The following is a 21,646-nucleotide window of genomic DNA, read 5'->3' as shown; positions in this document are numbered from 1 at the left end:
AAGTAACCCTACTGGGAAGGGCCTTGTTTTGTAAAACTAGGTGTCTGATTACTTGTTTAACCGGTGGAATTGAGATCCAGACAAATAGTGATGATGAGAAAGAGCCAGCTCCAGAACCTGAGTGTGAGACTACAAATGAAGAGTATCCCTTGATTGAATTTTTCCAGATGGTCACAGTAAAAAAGCTGCATTCTTAAACCTTTGGGTTTAATCAAAGGAGTGGAGACGATTAAGGTCACCTTAAAGCCAAATGGAGTTTCCGCAGCTTCCCCAGTATATGGCACAAAATGTACTGATGAAGGTGGCTCAGATAATTGCAGATTTTGTGCAGCAGTGAGTTTTGAAAAAGGTGTTAAGCAGCCCATGTAATCCACCGATAATGGAGTTGAAGGAGCCATGTGGGAAACTCTGAATTGTTCAGGATTTGAGAAAAATAAATGACATTGTAGTCAAGTGTTGTCCCATGGTGCCCAACCCAGCCATAATAATGTTCCAGATTCCATGCGATGCAGAGTGGTTCACAGTGCCTGATTTGTCACAAGCGTTCTTTTCTGTGCCTCTTCATGAGGATAGTCAATTTATTTTTAGTTTCAAATTCATAGATCGAGTCTAATGTTGGTGTAGACTTCCTCAATGGTACACGGAGTCACCATCCTTGTTTAATCAGATCTTGAAAAAGAATTTGGAGTCAATAGAATTACCTTTCCAATCAACTCTGGTGCAGTATATTGATGACTTATTGATTGCATCCAGGACAAGGGACAAGTGTAAGTATTACTCGATTGCCCTGTTAAATCATTTGGGAAAGTATGGTCACAAAGTGTCACCATTGAAGTTGCAGTACTGCCAGAAGGTAGTAAAGTATTTGGGTCACCAGATTGAGAAAGGATCGGGGAGACTATCCAGAGAAAGGATCACAATGATACTGCAGATGAACCCCCAGACTTCACAGAGGGATGTTAGAATGTTCCTGGAAATGGTGGGTTATTTACGCCAATGGATTCCAAATTTTGCGGAAATCTCAAAACCGTTGCAGAAGTTGACCCATAAGGATGTTACAGACCCCATAGAATTAGATGAAGCTCAGATGAATGTGTTCACTGACTTGAGAGAGAGTTTGTGCCGAGCTCCAGCATTGGGTATGCCTGACTATACAAAGCCATTTACATTGTTTTGTCATGAGCGTGATACATGTTCATTGTCTGTCTTGATACAGGTCCATGGAGGTGCTCATCACCCAGTAGCATATTTTTCAGCTACCTTGGACCCAGTTGCAGCAGCCTTACCAGGTTGTTTGTGAGCTGTTGCCACAGTTGGTCAGAGTCTTTCACAGTATGAAGGAGTAGTAATAGGATATCCCCTGACTGTAATGGTCCCTCATTCGATTGAGATTTTACTGACAAGAACAAAAACCCAATACTTGACTGGTGCTAGATTGACTAGATATGAGACAAGCATTTTGGGTGCTCCAAACGTGACACTAAAAAATATGTACAGTGCTAAACCCAGCAACTTTACTTCCTACTGATACTACTGAAATTGAGAAGAGGAAGATGTTGAACATGATTGTCTCGAAGTAACTGAGTTGTGCACGAAACCGAGATGTGACATTAGAGACACCCGCTTGGAAGAAAATGACCAAATTGTTTTTGTCTTAGAGACAGTACAGGAACACTGAGAGCAGGATATGCAGTGTGCACAATTGCAGGTACTTTAGAAGCTTCCTGGCTTTGAGGAGTGTATTCTGCTCAGGTAGAGGAATTGGTTGCTCTTACTAGAGCATGCCATGTTTCTGCTCGATTGAAAGTTACTATCTATACAGATAGCCAATATGGATTCGGAATAGTTCATGATTTTGGTCAATTGTGGTCACAGAGAGGTTTCTTGACCTCTACTGGGTTACCAGTGAGAAATGGTGAAAGAATAAAGGAGTTGTTATATGCAATTCAACTGCCTGAAGAGATTGCCGTGGTGAAATGCAGTGCACATCTAAAGTCACAGGACTATGGCCCTCATTACAACCCTTGCGGGAAAGTCCGCTGACCATCGTGCTGACGGCCGCCAACATACCGTGTCCGTGGCGGAAATCCGCTACGGGTATTATGGCCCACACTCAGAAATCCTCCACAATACAGGCACCCACACAAGTCTGCCACACCAAAGGTCAGTGATAAATTGGCGGTACCAAAACCCACACCGTCACGCCAACAGGAATACGCCCACACTATCACGACCCACGAATAAACACAGCGGTCATTCAACCGCGGTAAACCATTGGCGGTACACACCGCTGCGCTCAAAATACACACACACACACTTACAAAACTACACCACATTGGACAATTCAAAATACACACACCTGATACACATACCACACCCACACCACTATAAAACACACACCCACATTACCCACAACCCCTTACAATGAAATTTTTGGAAGAAGCAGAGAGAGACAAAAGCAAAGACAACACCAGCATCCAGAGGCACACAACACCATCACTCATACACCATTCATGCACAAAACACCACAAACCCAACATCACCCCACACATCACATCAACCATCACCTCACACATCAATCACACCACATCATGGCACCTAAAAGACACCCCAGGTTTTCTGAAGAGGAGCTCAGGGTCATGGTGGAGGAAATCATCCAGGTAGAGCCACAGCTATTCGGATATCAGGTGCAGCAGACATCCATTGCTAGGAAGATGGAGCTATGGCGGAGAATTGTCGACAGGGTCAACGCAATGGGACAGCATCCAAGAACACAGGATGACATCAGGATGAGGTGGAACGACCTACGGGGAAGGTACGTTCCGTGGTATCCAGACACCAGGTAGCCATACAGAGCACTGGCGGTGGACCCCCACCTCCTCCCCCACAACTAACAACATGGGAGGAGCAAGTCTTGGCGATCATGCATCCTGAGGGCCTCACAGGAGTATCAGGAGGACTGGACTCTGGTAAGGCAAATCTTTACTATTATATTCCCCCCACCCTACCTGCATGCCATCAAAAACCCCAACACCTGCCCTCACACCCATCACCTCACATATACCCCACTATCACAACCCACACATCCCAATACCAAGCTCTGCATGTTACACTAATGCAAGGACCCCCATCACAGACCTGCATGGATACCCATCACCAAAGCATGTCCAAGGGAGAGACTCACCCAGGGCACACAATCACCACTCACACAAGGGCCAAGGCAATATTGCAAGCACAGTAGTAGAGGGAAACACACCCATTGCACAAGATGGCACACATAGATACAATAACAATGCATTTCCACCCCAAATGGACCCCTACACAACGTCACTGGACAGGAGGTGCCAGCCATATCCAGTCCCCACACAGAAGAGGCCCACAGTGACGACAGCAGCTCTGCACGCCTGGATCAAGATGACCCGCCCGACCCATCAGGGACCCCTGGACAGTCGGTTCCCCTGCCACAGTCCCAAACCACCACAGAACCTCCCTTCTCAGGAAACACCACCACAGCACCCACCCAGCAGGCCCATGCCATTGTCCCCAGGACATGTCAATCAGCAGTGTGTCCACCACTACAGGGACCCCAGGCAACCCCACAAACACAGGACGATCAGGGACCTGGGGTCAGTGGCAGTGGGCACACAGTTCAGGGGACAGAGGCACAGGATAACAGGGAAGCTGGAAGGACTGCTGTGCGACAGGGGGAGGACAGGCCCAGGCAACCCACGCTCCACGAGGCACTCTCAAACATCATGGGAGCGAGCATACCACCATTCCCAGGAGACCATGGCCACGGTACTGGCCAAGTTTCAGGAGACCCAGCGGCTGTAGGAGGGACAGTACCTGGGGAGGACTTGAAGTCCATTAACACCACCCTGGTCACCATTGCAGGGGTGCTGGCAGACATGGCCAACACCATGAGGGAGACAGTGGCATACCACTGGGCCCCTGACACCAGCCCGAACTATGAACAGCCTTCCACGTCCACCGGCGCTAGTGGACAGGAGGTCTTGCCACAGGACCAACAGGCCACCAGCACCCCACCCCCTGCAGAAGGAAAACCACCCAGCAAATGGTCCCTGCGATCCAGGCAGAAGACAGAGAACATTGCCAAGACCCCTTCCAGGAAATAAGACTCTACTGATTGTCACCCTTCTGTCCCGCTATGTCACCCTGTCCACCTTGAACTGCCATTGCTCCACTTCCTATGCCTCCTTGGACAATGCACCTGTGGTACCAAGAGACTGGACTCTACCATGGACATTCCTCCACCATCACCCCAGCCCCTTCCACATATCCCTATACACATGAGCCCATAAATAAACACCCTTGAATCACAAAAGAATCTGGAGTCAGTCTGTACTTTTACAAATGTATAATTACAACTATCAATATCACTGCAAATATCAATGTTAATGTTCATTTGCACATACCAATGTATGACAATTGTTGGGCAGCAGTAAACATAGCAGAAGGCAGAATAAAAGTACCCAGATCTGTGAAATGGAAAGCCAAAGTGAACTGACAGGGTCCAGACACAGAGGTTAGGAGGCTGACGTATACAATGTCCTACAGTAGTCTGATATGAGATGAGCAGTGCCAGTCTCTTACCTGTGTCTCACTGGAAGTACTGCATGATTATGTTGTTTTGGTTGTCAATATCTCCTTCCTCTGCCTCCTCTTCCTCACTGTCCACAGGCTCCACAGCTGCCACAATACCATCATCAGGCCCATCCTCCTGCAGAAAAGGCACCTGGTGTCACAAAGCCAGGTTGTGCAACATGCAGCATGCCATGATTATCTAGCACACCTTCTTCGGTGAGTAGTATAGGGAGCCACCTTTTAGATGGAGGCACCCGAATCTGGCCTTCAGGAGGCCGAAAGTCCGCTCAATAATACGCCTAGTTCGCCCATGTGCGGGATTGTAGCGTTCCTCTGCCCTTGTCCTGGCATTCCTCACTGGGGTCAGTAGCCATGAGAGGCTGGGGTAGCCAGAGTCACCTGCAAATGTCGAGGGAAATCTGTTAGACACACACTAACCCTTAGGAACTACCCCATACCCAGACACCTATTCATACTGTGTGCGGACCTTGGGCTCACCTATTAGCCACACCTGGTGCCTCTGGAGTTGGCCCATCACATAAGGGATGCTGCTATTCCTCAAAATGTAAGCACCATGCACAGAGCCAGGATACTTGGCATTCACATGAGAGATGTACTGGTCTGCCAAACACGCCATCTGCACATTCATAGAATGGTAGCTTTTTTCGATTTCTGTACACCTGTTCATTTCTGCGGGGGGGACAAATGCCACATGTGTACCATCAGTGGCACCAATGATGTTGTGGATATGTTCCAGGGCATAGAAGTCAGCTTTTACTGTGGGCAAATCCTCCACCTAGGGGAAAACGATGTAGCGGTGCATGTGTTTCAGCAGGGCTGACAACACTCTGGTCAACACGTTACAAAACATTGGTTGAGACATCCCTTATGCCATGGCCACTGCTGTTTGGAAGGAACCACTTGCCAGGAAATGGAGCACTGACAGGACCTACACTAGAGGGGGGATACCTGTGGGATGGCGGATAGCTGACATCAGGTCAGGCTCTAATTGGGCACACAGTTCTTGGATTGTGGCACAGTCAAGTCTGTAGGTGATAATGATGTGTCTGGCTTCCATTGTCGACAGGTCCACCAGGGGTCTATAGACCGGAGGATGACGCCATCTCATCATCTGCCCCAGCGGATGTGCCCTATGGAGGAGAATGGTGAGCAGAGGGTCATATACCACATAAGTTGCACAAGTGTTTTTGCAGTAATGTGAGTAAATCCGTGTGTGGATTTGTCTGTCTGTATTTTTGCCCAAATGTGCTGTGACGCAGTTAGGTGCCATGCCATGTGCCCCCCTGAAATGGCGGCTGCCTGACCAGTAAGGAGGGACAAGGGGAAATGAGGTAACTGCGCTGGCGTTGTGCAGCGTCGCGGTAGGCGGTCGAAGACCGCTGCGCAATTCAGCATTGGTTATCATTGGGCCCTATGGGTTCCAGGAGCCAATGACGATGTACGCCGGTGGTGATGGTACGCACCGCCGCGGACGTGACCGCCATTTTCTATCTGTTCACTCACTTGACACCTGACCTTCAACAGGAGAGGACCTACACTGCAAGTGCTGCTGTGACCTGTGTCTGGAAGCGACAATGACTCGAGTGTCTGGGGAAAGGCCCCCTGCCTTCACTTTGGAGGAGTTGGAGAGACTAGTGGATGGGGTCCTCCCCCAGTGCACGCTACTCTACGGTACTCCAGACAAACAGGTGAGTACACTGTGAGCATGATGAGTGGGCCATGAATGTATGGAGTGGTGTGGATGGAAGATACATGTGGGGTTGGGGCTGAGGCATGCATGTGAGGATGGTGAGTGTATGTGTGTCAGGGCATAGGTGGGAACTGGTGGACAATGAGTATGACGAACCGGACGGGGGAGTAATTTCTTTTCATCCTATACCTTTCCCCTAGTTCAGCGCCCATCAGAAGAAAGGTATTTGGCATGCCATCGCCAAGGAAGTGCGGACCCTGGGGGTCTATCATAGACGGAGCACATACTGCCGCAAGAGATGGGAGGACCTGCGCTGCTGTAGCAAGAAGACGGGGGTTGCCCAGCTGGGGCTGGCCTCCCAATATGGAAGGGGTGCCCGTCGCACCATGACCCCCCTGATGTTCCGGATCCTGGCGGTGGCATATCCGGAATTGGATGGGCACTTGAGGGCATCACAGCAGCCACAAGGGGGTGAGTACAGTCTCATTCAGCTGACTCTGCGTGCTTTATGAGGTGTCTGGGCGGGGGATGTGGGCTGTGGGTGCCCCTAGGCCAGGGCGAACTTGGTAGGGTAGGTCCCTTGTTAGGCAGGCTCTGTGGCACTCCAACCCCAATAGTGGTAGTGGGCATCTACAACTAGTCAGCCTCCTGTGAGTTCCAGGTGTGCAGCAAATGGGGTTAGGCATAGTCCTTCATGGGCAGGTGATTTTCCTACTAACTGCTAGTGCATAGCCTAGTGCATACAGCTGCTCTCTGTGTGCTGTGTCCGCCAACAGTAGTGGTGTTGCTGGCATTGACCATGTGTCTCCTCTGTCTTTCCCCCCTTCATGCTTTGTCACCCTGTCCTTGTGTGCATTAGCATCATCTGGCGGAGGAACAGAGGCACCGGAGATGGAGGGAGCTGCATCCCACATAGCCCATGAGGGTGAATCTACGGAGTCTGAAGGCACCAGTGGGATGGAGGGCAAGGGGAGCTCCACGACGGGGACAGGAGGGGATACCAGCGACTCCTCCTCTGATGGGAGCTCCCTTGGGGTGGTGGGCACCTCTGTGCCCACCGCAACAACAGGTACAGCTGCCCTCCCCCTACCAGCACCGCCCTCCCAGCAGGCCCTCAGCGTGTTTCCCGTGCCCGCTCACCCAGAAGGGTGGGCATATCCTTCGCCCCAGGCACGTCAGGCCCTGCCCCAGTCAGCCCTGCTGCCCTCAGTGAGGAGGCTATTGACCTGTAGGGGATTCATTCTGATGTGGCAGCCCAAACGAGAGCATTTCAGGCTCTGGCCTCAGCACTGAGGGCAGCCATTGTCCCTGTGTCCAGCCTCCCCCCTCCAACTTCCACTACCCAGACCCAATCCCCTCTACCTCAGCCTATCCAAAGCACACCATCAGACCAGCATGCACACACATCAACACACAAAAGTGGCTCAGGCAAACATAAGCACCACACATCCCACAGGCACTCGCACAAGCACCATGCCCATGCAGACACACCAACATCCAGTTCCTCCACTGTGTCCCCCTCCTCCACGTCCTCCACGTCCTCCACCTCCCTCCCTGTCTCGTCTCCACTCACACCTGCATGCACCACATCTTCAGCCACTACCTCCATCCCCAGCACGCCCATCACTACACACTGCTCATGTGCAATCATCACCCCCACTACATTCACACGTCCAGTGTCCTCTCCCAGTGTGTCTGTGCGCCCCCCTCCCAAAGTACACAAACGCAAGCACACACCCACTCAACCGCCATCCACCTCACAACAGCCTCCAACCCATGCACCTTCACCCAAACTCAGCAGACGTACACCTCCTACAACCACTACCTCTTCCTCCAATCGCACACTCCCTTTCTCCCTTTATCTTCCCATCCCAGTGTGTCTAAAAATCTTTTCCTGGCTGATGTTGACCTCTTCCCTACGCCTCCCGCTCCCGTCCTTCTCCTAGGGCCAGGATGTCTAGATCCCAGCCCAGCACCTCAGCCACCAAATCTGCATCCGCTGTGGTCCCTGCTACTCCAGTATGGTCAAAGGGGGCACCCGTCAGAGCTACCAGTGTGTCACAGACAGAAAAGAAAGACCACCCTATTCTACCACCTGCAAAGCTCAAAAAGGGACCGGCTTCAAGCAGGGGACAGTCACACCACCCACCCAGCAAGGCCTCGCACAAACACCGAGTGGACAGTGCCAAGGACCCTGCAGCAACTGTCAAGATGGAGAAGGGCCACAAGCCAAAGGGCATATCACCTCTGGGCACGAGGTCACCTGGTGAGTGGCTGGTGACCACCAACTCATCAGGGATGGCAGCCACATGCACCCCAGTCATCACCGCCGCTCCGACAGCCACCTGCACTGCCTCTTGCCCCGCCACCTGCACTGCTGCTGCCACAATGTCAGTCGGCAGCATCCTCCCCAAGGATCAGCCATCCGAGGCTGCCGGAGACGGTATGGTGTCTCCATCCACCGCAACAGTCACTTGCACCACAGCCAGCACTGGCAGCATCTCCACCGCAGCCACTGCCGCCTGCACCACCATCAGCACCGCCACGTGCACAGCCGATGCCACTCTGTCGGACATCAGCCCCATCCCCAGTGTGCAGCCGTCAGTCTGAAGGGGACGTCCTGGACCCTGGTCACGCCACTTGAGACACCACCCCCAGCACTGACAAGAACAATCGATTGGCAGCCTAAGTCACCGCAGGATGGAGTATTGGTCTGCCTCCATGGGAGTATCATGCTAGCGGTTCCGGGTACATTGCGTGGCTGTGACACACAGGTGAGACGAAGTCAACATGCCACACCCCAGGAACAGCATCACTGGGCACCAAGCCCCCTCCAGAACCAGTGGAGAAAAGCATCCAATAACACAGTCCTTGGCAGGATGAAACACTCTGGGCACTAAGCCCCCTCCCCAGGAGCAAGCAGTGGGCAAACCACCCACTTGAGAGACTGTGGCTTTGACCTCCCCAGGAGCAAGCAGTGGGCAACTCACCCACTTGAGAGACTTGAGAGATTGTCTCTTTGCACTCCCCAGGACCAGGCAGTGGGCATGGAGCCCCTTCGAGGTGCAGTGGCATCGTCCAATCATCCGGCTGAGGTGCCCCCCCTTCCCCCTGAGGTGCCTGTTTTTTTTTCCGACCTGATGCCCCTGCAGTGTTCTCTCCGTTTTGAGGCAGGTGTCCTTGGCAGGATGAAACACTCTGGGCACTAAGCCCCTCCAGAACCAGTGGAGAAAAGCATCCACTAACACAGTCCTTGGCAGGATGAAGCACTCTGGGCACAAAGCCCCCTTCAGAACCAGTGGAACATGTCACCAACTTGAGAGACTGTAGCTTTGCACTCCCCAGGAGCAAGCAGAGGGCAAACCACCCACTTGAGAGACTGTGGCTTTGACCTCCCCAGGAGCAAGCAGTGGGCAACCCACCCACTTGAGAGACTTGAGAGGCTGTGGCTTTGCACTCCCCAGGACCAAACAGTGGGCAGTGCACCCACTTGAGAGACTTGAGAGACTGTGGCTATGCATTCCCCAGGACCAAGCAGTGGGCAGTACACCCACTTGAGAGACTTGAGAGATTGTCTCTTTGCACTCCCCAGGACCAGGCAGTGGGCATGGAGCCCCCTCGAGGTGCAGTGGCGTCGTCCCATGATCCGGCTGAGGTGCCCCCCCTCCCCTGAGGTGGCTGTTTTTTTTTCCGCCCTGATGCCCCTGCAGTGTTCTCTCCGTTTTGAGGCAGGTGTCATGTGTGGGGTTCACCCATGCTTTTTAGGACCACTGGTCCACAGACATTTCATGGGACAGTGTACGGACTTGTGTACTTGCTGTAAGTATTTGTGTATACTGATTATTTACTGTTCTCTTGGGCTATCTGATTGTTCGAATATTACACTAGTTAAACTCATTTCGTTTAGTCCTTGCGTTCTTCCAGGGGGTGACAGGGTGTATCTGTGATATGATTGGATATGTGTGTGTGTTGTTGTGGGTGGGGGTTGGGGGGGTTGCGTTTTGCATGTGTGTGTCACTCTCTTTTCCCTCCTCCCCTCCCCTGTGTGCTAGGTGCAGTACTCACCGTCATCATCGCCGCCACCGTTCGTACTCCTGGTAGATGAGAAGATACACCAACATTGGCAACACTTGTAGTTTGGGCTCTATGGCGTCCTGGTTCTTCGTTGAGTCTTGAGTGGTTTCCCTTCTGTGTACTGTTTCTGCCGTGCTTTTGACGGAGTTGGTACCGCCCCGGAAAATCTGGTGGATTGGTGCCATGTAATAGTGTGGGCGGTACATTGTCTTCTGCCTGTCTGTTGGCGGTTACCGCTGCGGTGTTTGTTGCTACCGCCATGGCGGTCGGAGTGTTAAAGTGGCTGTCTGCGTTGGCAGTTTCCGCCATGGTCGTAATTCCATTTTTTTTTATCACCAGCCTTTTAGCGGTATTATTGCCGCTTTATCACCGACCTCCAGGGTTGTAATGAGGGCCTATGTGCCTTTGGGAAATGGATATGCGGATCAAGTCGCAAGGTTTTGCGCATTGAACTGTATATCGTTCAAAGACAAGTGGGAATTGATGTCTAAGGAAGACACTACATGTACGAGCTTTGCATTAAAAGTGATCGACACATTAGAAGAGTTGAAAAATTTGCAGAGCAATGTGGATAAAGAAGAGAAACAAGCATGGATCAAAATGAAATGTGTTCAAAGTCAGGATGAGTTGTGGGTATCTGAGGAGGGTCAGATGGTTTTGCCAAATAGCTTGTTGTCCTAGATGGCAGGGTACTATCATGGTCAGGCACACATTGGGAGGGATGCCATGGTGCGTCTATTCAAAATTGACTGGTTTAATCCCAAGTTCAGACAAGCAGCTGAAGCAGAATGCCATTGATGTGTCATTTGTCAGCAATTAAATGCGGGGAAAGGGACCGTGGTAAATTTGAGCCACATTGGAAGAGCAGGAGGTCCATTCAGCAGAATGTAATTAGATTTCATTGAGATGCCTGCACGTGGAGATCTGAAATAGATGTTGGTGATTGTGTGTATTTTTAGTTATTGGATTGAAGCGTACCCTACAAGGAGAAATGATAGCCTCACAGTGCAAAATTGTTGCTTAGAGAACTGATACCACATTTCGGATTTACGATAGGGGAATGCACTTCAATAACGAAGTGATTAAACTGTTGTGTGCAGCACTGAAAATTGAGCAGAAGTTGCACTGTAGTTACCGCCATGAAGCATCATTACTGGTGGAGCAGATGAATGGTACCTTGAAATCAAGAATTGCAAAAATGTGTGCAGCCACAAATCTGAAATGGCTAGGAGCGTTGCCTTTGGTATTGATATCAATGAGAAACACACCTGACAGGAAGACAGGGCTGTCACCCCACGAGATTCTCATAGGTAGAGCAATGAGGTTGCCAGCAGTTTCAGCCACTGCACTTGGCAACATAACAGGTGATATGGTGTTGGGCTACTGCAAAGGTCTGGCTGATGTGGTTCGCTCTTTCTCTCAGCAGGTGGAGGTCACCACATTGCCGCCAATCCACAATCCAGGGCACAACCTGAGTGCCGGTGACTGGGTTGTTCTCCGCGAGCACGTATGCAAGACATGTTTGGAGCCTCGTTGGCGGGGACCATACCAGGTGATCTTAACGACTACGACAGCTGTGAAGTGTGCAGGGATCCCAAACTGGATTCACGCGAGTCACACGAAGAAAGTGGCCTGTCCACTGGATCATGAAGAAGCGTTGCTGAGGGTACCAACAACTGTGAGACAAATTACAGCACCAGAATCGGAAAAGGAGCAAGAAAGAACTGAAGCTAAACCTGAGCTCATTGAGGATGGTTCTATCACCCCTGTGAGAGACGAAAGTGAAGACCTCCAGGAGGGTGCAGAGGAACCTATTGCAACTGAACCAGCAGGAGAGTCAAGTACTGAGAGAGCTCCCCCAGAAGCAGATGATTCTGAGAGACAAACCAAGCAAGTGCTAGACCAAGAAGGGGAAGGAGTCGAGCGGGATCAAAGTCAAAGCGATCTGACTCCTCCTGAACCTGTTGGAGGTCCATCAAGGGAAAACACAACAGGGAAGGAAAGGGATGCAAGTCCAATCCTGAAGAGAATACTAACAGAAGGTACACAAAAAAGGAGATAAGTGGCCGAATTCGCAAGTGGAGAAAAGGAAAGAGGTGATTGTCGATCAAACAATAGAGGAAGAAGTGGACACTACGAGAAAAGAAAAACTGAGTGAAGGAGAGCTGAATGGCGATCGAAAGTTGAAGAGGAAAAGAATAGCAAGTCGAAGATATGCAGGTCCTGAATGGGCATATGCAACTACAAACGAATGGCAACACAAGTTCATGTCTTTTTGTTTTGATAGGGAAGTTCTGAGTCAGTATTTTGAAGTGACTTGAAGAAGATTGATGAACTGTACTGTTGAAACAATCTGAGAAAAACTTTTGAGAAAGAGACTGATGAAATAACCGGAAAAGACATTGATAACCCGTTGTGGCATTTGAGACTGATTTTTTACAAAGCTGCTCACCGATTCTGACAAGAAGAAGGGCTCCTGGAAGTGAAAATGAACTGCTGAAAGAATTTGTCTACTTTTGATTTTGCTGCACTTTCCTAAGTTACTTCTGCTTTCTGATTCTTTACAGACCATGAGTGATGAAGATAAGCAAATTAGGGCTATTAGGCAATGTAAATATATGAGCATTGGTTTGGCAATTATGTGTGGGATATTAATTATAGTGTTGATTGTGGGTATGTCTGTTCTTGACGCAAAAGGAGCCAACCATACTTCTGCTTTTGAGACTATTACATTAACGGCTTTAGAAAGATTTAAGTTACATGAGAAGTATTTGCATGACTTTACTAATGTTCAAGGAGAGCTTTCTTCTAATGTTTTCTATCGCTTGTTGAGTGAGTATGTATGTTGAGACAATGAATGCAAAGGATTGTTTTGTGTGTACGCAGATTCCTTCATCAGTCAAGAAAGGAGTCACTTGACCATAGTCTTCCACTAACCTATGGGATAAGTTGTAGTCTGTTACTAACAAGATTCTATAATCAAGAGTACATCCAATATATTTAGTCCAATCACAATGTTGTGTTTTCGTTTGTTCCTATTATTAGGTATTTGAGTAGAGTAGCTAAGGATAATAACATAAAATTAGTTAGAGGATTCTTTGAACCTAAACTAACGTTCAGGACTGCTTATGCTCATAAGAATAATCTCACATGCTTGCTTATACCTTTAGAGAAGAACTTCTTAGATCACACTGATGACAGGAGAAAGGCACTTAAGGAGAGATTAGAAAAAGGGTTAGAGAAGAGGACTTATCAAAATGATTATGCGTATACTGAAATTAAAACACAAAGAAAATTACCTTTAGATGCATTACACGTAGATAAGCTTTGTATACATAGGCCTAAATCAGGCACTGACACTTTATTTGTGGGTACGAGTGAATGTAGGTATGTGTTTTTGTTTCAGAGTAAATGGACATTTATGTTGAATGGACAAGACCCTGTGATTCCGGGGACCTACTATATTTGTGGACTTAATGCTTATTACTGTCTTCCAAGAGGATGGTATGCAACATGTTATTTGGGGATAGTATTCCCAAAGATTTACCAGATGGAGGATTTGAAAAGGTTTCTGAAATAGACAGAATTACATAGTAAGAGACAGAGGAGGGAAACCTTTTCTGCGATAGTAGGAGAAATATTTGGTGTGGTGATTCCTTCATTGGGAGTCATTCTGAATTCAATTAAGATTCAAAAGTTGTGTACTATTGTGGATAACATGCTGACAAATTTCTCAGGGCCCATACTCTTGATAGATACTGAATTTGCTGTGTATAGAGCTATGACTCTTCAAAATTGTCTTGCTTTAGACCTTCTTTTAGCGAAAAATGGCAGAGTCTGTAAAATGATTAACTCTAGGCATTGCTGCTCGTACCTTCCTAATAGCAGTAGAGAGATAAGAGATTTACATACTAATCTGACTAACACAAGTAGTGATTTGAAGGAGTTGAAAGACCCAGGTGTTTGGGGAAAGGTTGGTAAGGGGTTTGCTTAAGTGGGAAATTGGCTTAGTAGCATTTTTGGAATGGGGTGCTATTGAAAATCATACAGGGAATATTTATTGTCATAGTTTTCTTATTAGGAATATGGGGATTATGTAAATTATGCAAAATAATTAAATTATAAAGGTCTAAAAATAATCAGAGGAGGGAAGAAAGAAATAGGGAAAGAATCTGTAGGGAAAATTCAAGGAAAAGACAAAATGTTGAACAGATAGAATTGTAAAAATTGTGGGTGGAAAATTTGGTGTGTTAACATATTTAGTCATCAGAGGAGGGATTGCTAACTCAGATGTCTTAATTAGAAATTTTTAATGAATGTTTATGTATTTTGAATAAGGACTTATGTAGAAAAATGAAGAACGTACTATACAGACACCCACACAAGTCCACCAGCCCAAAGGTCAGTGATAAACTGGCAGCACCAAAACCCACACCGTTACGCCAACAGAAATACGCCCACACTATCAGGACCCACGAATCACCGTGGTGGTCTTTCAATCACGGTAAACCATTTGCGGTACACACCGCGCGCTCAAAATACACACACACTTACAAAACTACACCACATTGGACAATTCAAACTACACACACCTGACACACATACAAACACCACACCCACACCACTACAACACACACACCCACATTGCCCACAACCCTTTCAATGAAAAAAAGATTGCTAACAGAGAGAGAGACAAGCCAGGAGCACCCACTCAATCTGAGCCACAGAACACCATCACCCATACACCATCCATGCACCTCAGAGCACACACCACAACACATCACCCCACGCATCCTCACACATACCACTCACACCACATCCATAGCACCCCAAAGACACCCTAGGTTTTCAGAGGAGGAGTTAAGGGTCATGGTGGAGGAAATCATCCGGGTAGAGCCACAGCTATTCGGATCACAGGTGCAGCAGACGTCCATTTCAAGGAAGATGGAGCTATGGCGGAGAGTTGTGAACAGGGTCAAAGCCGTGGGACAGCACCCCAGAACAAGGGATGACATCAGGAAGAGGTGGAACGACCTACGGGGGAAGGTGCGTTCTGTGGTTGCCAGACACCGTACAGATGACTGGCGGTGGACCCCCACCTCCTCCCCCACAACTAACAACATGGGAGGAGCAAATCTTGGCGATCATGCATCCTGAGGGCCTCGCAGGAGTAGCAGGAGAACTGGACTCTGGTAAGTCAAAACTTTACTACTATATCCCCCACCCTATCTGCATGCCATCACAAATTCCTACCACTAACCTCACCTCCATCACTCCACCACCTCACATATACCCCACTATCACAACCCCCCATCCCAATACCAAGCCCTGCATGCAACACCAATGCATGGACACCCATCACAGACCTGCATGGACACCCATCACTAAAGCATGCCCATTAGAGAGAATCACCTAGCCCACAAAATCACCACACACACAAGGCAAAGCTGACAGGGCTATCACAACCATACAGGGAAACACACCCATGGACAAGATGGCACACGCAGAGACAATAAAACTGCATTTACATCTCCAAAGGACCCCACTCAATGTCACCGGAGAGGAGGTGCCACCAACATCCAGTCCCCCACAGAAGAGGCCCACAGGGATGACAGCAGCTCTGCACACCTGGATCACGATGACCAACCTGGGCCATCAGGGACCTCTGGACAGTCGGTTACCCTTCCACAGTCCCATACCACCACAGACCCTCCCCCTCAGGAAACACCAGCACAGCACCCACCTAGCGGGCCCATACCACTGTCCCCAGGACACGTCATTCAGCAGTGTGTCCACCACTACAGGGACCCCAAGCAACCCCACAAACCCAAGACAATCAGGGACCTGGGGTCAGTGGCAGTGGGCACACGGTTCAGGGGACAGGGGCACAGGACAACAGGGAAGCTGGGAGGACTGCTGTGCGACAGGGGGAGGACAGGCCCAGGGAACCCACTGTCCACGAGGCACTTGCAGGGATCCTGGGAGCATACCACCATTCCTGGGAAACCTTGGGCCAGATACTGGCCAAGCTGCAGGAGACCCAGCGGCTGCAGGAGGGACAGTACCTGGGGATCAGGGAGGACCTCAAACACATCCACACCATCCTGGTCACCATTGCAGAGGTGCTGGCTGACGTGGCCAACACCATGAGGGAGGCAGTGGCATACCAACAGGCCCCTGACACTAGCCACACCGAAGATCAGCCCTCCACCTCCGCCGGCGCTAGTGGACATGAGGCCCTGCCACAGGACCAACAGGCCACCAGCACCCCACTATAGAGAATGTCTAAATAACGAGCTACTACAATTTACCTGTAGGAAGGATGATCCTCAGGTATGGTGTCGATATTGATAACAATAATCACAATGTTGTATGTCATGGACAAACAAGGGCATGAGGAGGACAATGCGGCTGCATCACACAATGAGGGATAAATGTATTGTGTCCATACAAAATGACTTTATTTAATGCATTTGCACAATATTAAAACACATAAAAACCAATTACAAAAAAGCAATCAACAATATACCTAAGTCAGACATACCTCAATCATACCAGGCTAGTAAGAGCCTAAGGAATAAAACAAACAAATGAACAGAATAAGGGACTCAAATGGTCCTGATATAGCAAAAGTATAATGCAATAACAAAAATAAACAAAACCGGCAATCAATTGCCTATCAAAAAAGGATAAAGGGAATATAAACCTGACGGGATCAACATAACAGTCTGTGTCCTAATTCCAACGGAGTCTATGATAGAAAAAAGGCAAAAAAGACGAATGATAATAATGGAATAATCCGATCAATAAAGTACAGTAGGAACAGAAGGCCTACGCGAGTTTCGGTGTTCCTCTACTATTGAGGTCACCTTCATCAGGGCCGTTCCAAATATTACAATTTAATGTTGATATAGTCCTTTCAGCCGAACGTCCTGGTCATCACTTGTGTCCAATTCTGAATATACATAGAACATGCTGGCGTAATATCTGGTAGGAGAAAGTATATACATATAATGTTTGTGCTCCGAAAGTCTTCACCACCGGTTTTTATATGACAAGCAGACAAAGAAAGGGAGGTTTTTATTTATCTAGATAATACATATGAACCCATATTAGGTTCGTATTTAGTCATGCGATACACTAGTTATATGCAGATCGTGAGAAAGTAAATTAGTTCTCCGATGTAAATAATATTGTGAGGATAATTAGTGGCAAGCAGCTATTACGATGTTAGAGGATTTTAAAGTGAGCAAAGCAAAATTAGCCCAGTGTATACATGAAAAATCTAGTTGTTCCCAAGTTAACACCAAGTGCACCCAAGTAAATGGTAAAATGAGTTGCAATAAGAACGTGTTTGTTGTTATTTTTTGTGAATAATACCTGTTGTATCGGCCTGGTATTAAGGCTGTTCCATTTTCCAAGAAAATGCGTCAAAATAGGCTTTGTTGTCAATAAGGATAAAGCAATGTTTTTCCCTTAATAGAAAGAAGAAGAAAAAAACTGTAATCAATAAGGATACTCGAGAGAGCAAGATGACAGTTTGAAAGTATAGCGCTCAGGGTAGGGATAAATTAAACTCCGGGCTACACGAGAAGGAATCTCTATACCCGTGGGGTGAAAGTCACCTGTGATACGGCAGGGCAGGACAAGCAGGTAGGTTTAGGTTTGAAGGGTTCAGGATGCCTTCGAGTTAGTATTGAGCCTGATGAAGATTCCAAGGTGTAAACTTCAGAGGAGCGGCTAATTGGAATAAAAGAAGATAGGACAAATGGTTCTAACAGTGCGGCCCGTTCCATAGCAAAGAAGGTCTATTAATGAAGAAAATTATTAAAGGGATTCTTATCCGCAGCAAATATATCTAATGCGCTTACCTGTAGATCAAGTGACTCGACGTGGGGTAATTAATGGCATCGCCCGACAGCTGCTCCCGGTTATGTACTAACGCTGATTAGTTAACTTTTGGAAAAAACTGGACCGGGCGTGAAGCAGATAGAGGAGGGGTCCAAAGTGGCCGCCATATTGGACTGGCTAAAGTAATAAACTTAGCCCAGACTAGAAGACGGCAAGCATGTTAATAGCCGAGGAAGCCTAATATAGGCTAACAATGATGTACTAAGGGCATGAAGATCAAGTTTTACGTACTGCAGTTGGCGCCCTGCATCAGTTAATTTCAGTATGGATAACTTTTGACATACATAGACTGCAGGGCAATGAAGAGGAAAAGCCTAGTGGTCGCCATACTGAAAGAGACTGAGTTCAATGCTACATGCTTGAGTTGAACAATTTCTTTTAGCTTATAGCAAGGACTGAAACAACAACATAGAGTTATAATCAATCTATTTTTATTTTATTTTTTTCCCAATACACTAAGTAATAAATCTCAGGCGATATAGATATTACGAAATAGATCAAAGATAGAACCTCTGTACAAGCTGTTGCTCAAAAGCCTTCATGGTCTAGTAGCATAGAGGGACGGAGCATCCAAAGATAGTAGTGCAACAAGGAAAGGGAAACATTATTTAGAATGGGGCGTCACTATCGAGGAAACAAAATAATGAATGAGGGACCCATTATATAATGGCATTTTCCTAGGGGATGTATTCGTTTAACCCTTTTTCGCAACTGTCCAGACTAAAAATCCAATAAACTTGTTTCTTTCTGATCCTATTGTCTTCTGTGCGTCCTGGACCCCACCCCCTGCAATAGGAAAACCACCCGCAAACGGTCCTTGCAATCCAGGCAGAAGCCAGAGAACATTGCCAAGACCCCCACTAGAAAATAAGACTCCCCTTGTGTCCCACTCTGTTACCCTGTCCACCTTGAACTGCCATTACTCCCCTTCCTATGCCACCTTGGACAAAGAGACTGGACTCTAACTGGGCATTCCTCCACCATCTCCCCAGCCCATTGCATATCCCCCTCAACCTCTTAGCACTTAAATAAACACCCTTGGAACAAATACAAGTCTGGAGTCTGTCAATTGATTGAAATATGTATTAGTCCAACAATCTGTAAGCTTTGCAATTCATATGTACAGTTATATATACATTTGTATGATCTGTAGTGGGCAGCAGTAAACACACCAGGAGCCAGAGTGGGGCACAGAGATCTGAATATAGAGATGCCAAAGGGCACAGTAAGTGGCCATAGACATACGGAAATCATGCTGCCATGTCCAATGTCCTACACAAAACTGCAATGTAAAGTGAAGTTACAGTGTCTTACCTGTGAGTCACTGGAAGTACTGCTGCATGAGAGAACTTCTGTTGTCCACATCTTCATCCTCTGCCTCCTCTTCCGCACTGTCCACCGGCTCCACCGCTGCCACAAGACCATCTCCAGGCTCATCTTCCTGCAGAAAAGGCACATGGCGTCTCAAGGCAAGGTTGTGCAACATGCAACATGCAACTATGATCTGGCACACCTTCTTGGGTGAGTAGTACAGGGATCCACCAGTCAGATGGAGGCACCTGAATCTGGCCTTTAGGAGGCTGAAGGTTCTCTCAATTATCATCCTTGTTCGCCCCCGTGTGCCTCATTGTAACATTCCTCTGCCCTTGTCCTGGCATTGCTCACTGGGGTCAGTAGCCATGAGAGGTTGAGGTCACCTGCAAATATCGAGAGATACCTGTTAGACACACACTCACCCTTAGGGACAACCGCATACCCATACACCAATATATACTGGGTGGGGACCTTGGGCTCACCTATTAGCCACACCTGGTGCCTCTGGAGTTGAGCCATCACATATGAGATGCTGCTATTCCTCAAGATAAAGGCGTCATGCCAGGAGCCAGGTTACTTGGCATTCACATGGGAGAAGTACTGGTCAGCCAAACACACATCTGCACATTCAGAGAGTGATAGCTTTTTCTATTCCTGAACACTTGTTCATTTCTCCGGGGGATTTGGGGGACAAATGCTACATGTGTACCATCAATGGCACCAATGATGTTGGGGATATGTCCCAGGGCATAAAAGTCAGCTTTCACTGTGGCCAAATCCTCCACCTGGGTGAATAGGATGTAGCTGTGCATGTGTTTCAGCAGGGCAGACAACCCTCTGGTCAACACGTTGGAGAACATTGGCTGAGACATCCCTGATGCCATGGCCACTGTTGTTTGGAAGGAACCACTTGCCAGTAAATGGAGCACTGACAGGACCTACAGTAGAGGGGTGATACCTGTGGGGTGGCAGATAGCTGAAATCAGATCTGGCTCCAATTGGGCACACAGTTCTTGGATTGTGGCCCAATCAAGTCTGTAGGTAAGGATTATGTACCTGTCCTCCATATTTCTTCCTTTACAGAAACAGTATGTGAATTTGAAAATCAGTTGATGTGCCATGTCTGCTGTGACGCAGTTAGGTGCCATGGCCTGTGCCCCCCTAAAATGGCGGCTGCCTGACCTCTGAGGACAGACAAGTGGAAATGAGGTATTTCCGCTGGCATTGTGCGCCGTTGCGGTCGGCGGTCGATGACCGCCAAGCAACTTCGCAATGGTTATCATTGAGCCCTATGGGTTTCAGGAGCTAATGGCGATGTACGCAGGCAGTGACGGTATGCACCGCCGCAGACGTGACTGCCATTTTCTATCTGTTCAATCACTTGCTACCTGACCTTCAACAGGAGAGGACCTATACTGCAAGTGCTGCTGTGACCTGTGTCTGGACGTGACTATGGCTCGAGTGTCTGGGGAAAGGGCCCCCGCCTTAACTTTGGAGGAGTTGGAGAGACTGGTGGATGGGGTCCTACCCCAGTACACGTTACTCTATGGTCCTCCAGACAAACATGTGAGTACACTGTGAGCATGATACGTGGGCCATGAATGGATGAAGTGCTGTGTGTGTATGCCTTGTGTAGGGGGGGGCTGAGGGGTCCTGGGTAGAGAGCTGCATGTCTGGTGGCCAATGTCTGTGCATAAGGGGATGGGAGGGATATTGTGGGCCATGAGTGTAACAGTCCGGACGGTATTACTAATCCCTTTTTCCTATGCATATATCCCTGCAGGTCAGCGCCCATCAGAAAAAAGATATTTGGCATGCCATTGCCAAGGAGGTGCAGACCCTGAGGTTCTTTGACAGGCAGAGCACCCACTGCTGCAAACGGTGAGAGGACCTGCGGCGCTTGGCAGGGAAGACGGTGGAGGCCCAGCTGGGGCTGGCCTCCCAGTGAGGAAGGGGTGCCCATAGTACCCTGACCCTCCTGATGTTCTGCATCCTGGTGGTGGCCTATCCAGAGTTAGATGGGCACTTGAA

At 48.4% G+C, this 21,646-nt stretch overlaps 1 long non-coding RNA gene across 1 annotated transcript; it reads right to left on the bottom strand.

Moving 5' to 3' along the window:
- Positions 1-16,838: 16,838 nt before the first annotated feature.
- LOC138249081 (uncharacterized) lies at positions 16,839-18,322 on the bottom strand. The gene is made up of 4 exons (XR_011194704.1): positions 18,262-18,322; positions 18,016-18,130; positions 17,771-17,865; positions 16,839-17,377 (listed from the first exon to the last, which is right to left on the bottom strand). It is a non-coding gene; the product is annotated as an uncharacterized lncRNA (long non-coding RNA).
- Positions 18,323-21,646: the final 3,324 nt, after the last annotated feature.

This window comes from Pleurodeles waltl, chromosome 8 (genome assembly GCF_031143425.1).
Source record: "Pleurodeles waltl isolate 20211129_DDA chromosome 8, aPleWal1.hap1.20221129, whole genome shotgun sequence".
Taxonomy (NCBI): domain Eukaryota; kingdom Metazoa; phylum Chordata; class Amphibia; order Caudata; family Salamandridae; genus Pleurodeles; species Pleurodeles waltl.
This window is presented reverse-complemented; position numbering and strand designations above follow the sequence as displayed.